Consider the following 1,360-nt stretch of genomic DNA (forward strand, 5'->3'; position numbering starts at 1 on the left):
CACACACACACACACACACAAACCAAACTCACTGCTATTGGGTCATTTCCAACTTGCAATGACCCCCACTGGGTTCCCAAGGCTGTAAATCTTTATAGAAGTAGATGACCTAGTCTTCCTTCCATAAAGAAGCTGGTGTATTTGAACTACTGACCTTCTAGTTAGCAGTCAAGTGCCTTTTCCACTATGCCACCAGAGCTCTGTAGAGCATAGTAGAGCATTAGAGATGTACCTACTCTCTAAGGAGCAATCTTGTTATTTTTTCTACACGTTTATGTGTACTTTAGATGCTTGTTTTAGAAAGTAGTAGAGAGAATGTGAAGAAGCTTCAGAGAAGAGACAGATGAGTTATTTAGGGGGATAAGAAACCCTCAGCCATAGGACAAAAATAAATAAATAAATAAATAAAGACATTTGTCACAGAGAACAGGGTTTGGAAGTCATTGGAAAGGCTTTTTATTTAGAAGAAAAGGATGAACAATTTAAAATATCCTAGAAGTGAACAAGAAGAAAACATTGAATTATGGTAAGAGACAATAAGAGATTGAATTGACAGTAGAAATTGACACCAAAGAAGGTTTTGAAATGCTATAGTAAAGGAAGTAATCTGCTAGAATTTTTTAGCTATAGTCCATCATATTTATTATCAGTTTTGGAAAGAAGATCTATTTTTGAGTCCAAGGGGGTACAGTCTATCCATTCACTCAAGAAACATTTATTGAATACCTTCTCTATGTCAGCCACTCTCTCATGCACTGGGATTTAACTATGAATAAAACAGACTGAAATCCCTGTTTTATGGAGATTCCAGTTTTGTCTAGTTATGTCACCTGACATAGAGAAATTTGGAAATATGGCATAGTGCCTCAGGCATTTGACTGCTACCAGAAGGCTGGTGGTTCAAACCCATAAGCCACTCCTTGGAAGGAAGGTTGGGCAATCTACTTCCGTAGTGATATCACCTCAGAAACCCAAGGAGAGATTGCTATGAGTCAGATCTGACTCAACAGCAGTGACTTTGAGTTTTACTACACTATCAGACCTAATCACATGATTATTTATTTCTTTTTGTGTGATTGACATCTCATTGTTTGAGTCCATTTGGAATCTGAATTCAGAATTGTCAGTCTCCTATAATCCAATCCAGTCAGTACACTCCATTCAGATGGTATTAGAATTCTTATTCATCTGTATGTTATGTAAACCAGAACATAAGAATCAGAATTCTTCCTCATCCTTGGATTAGTTTCTGGTTCAAGCTGATGTTCGAGATTAAATTGTGAGGAATATTTGTTGTTGTTGTTATATGTTGTCTAGTTGGCCCCAACTCATAGCGACCCCTCCTTGGGTTTCTGAGGCA

At 37.4% G+C, this 1,360-nt stretch overlaps 1 protein-coding gene across 1 annotated transcript in view; it reads left to right on the top strand.

Moving 5' to 3' along the window:
* The window catches only part of MYOM2 (myomesin 2), a 164,728-nt gene that overhangs the window by 128,996 nt on the left and 34,372 nt on the right, over window positions 1–1,360 (top strand). The gene's annotated exons all lie outside the window — the stretch shown is intronic.

This window comes from Orycteropus afer, unplaced genomic scaffold (assembly GCF_000298275.1).
Source record: "Orycteropus afer afer isolate SDZICR_OR568_19922 unplaced genomic scaffold, OryAfe1.0 scaffold00125, whole genome shotgun sequence".
NCBI classification, from domain to species: domain Eukaryota; kingdom Metazoa; phylum Chordata; class Mammalia; order Tubulidentata; family Orycteropodidae; genus Orycteropus; species Orycteropus afer.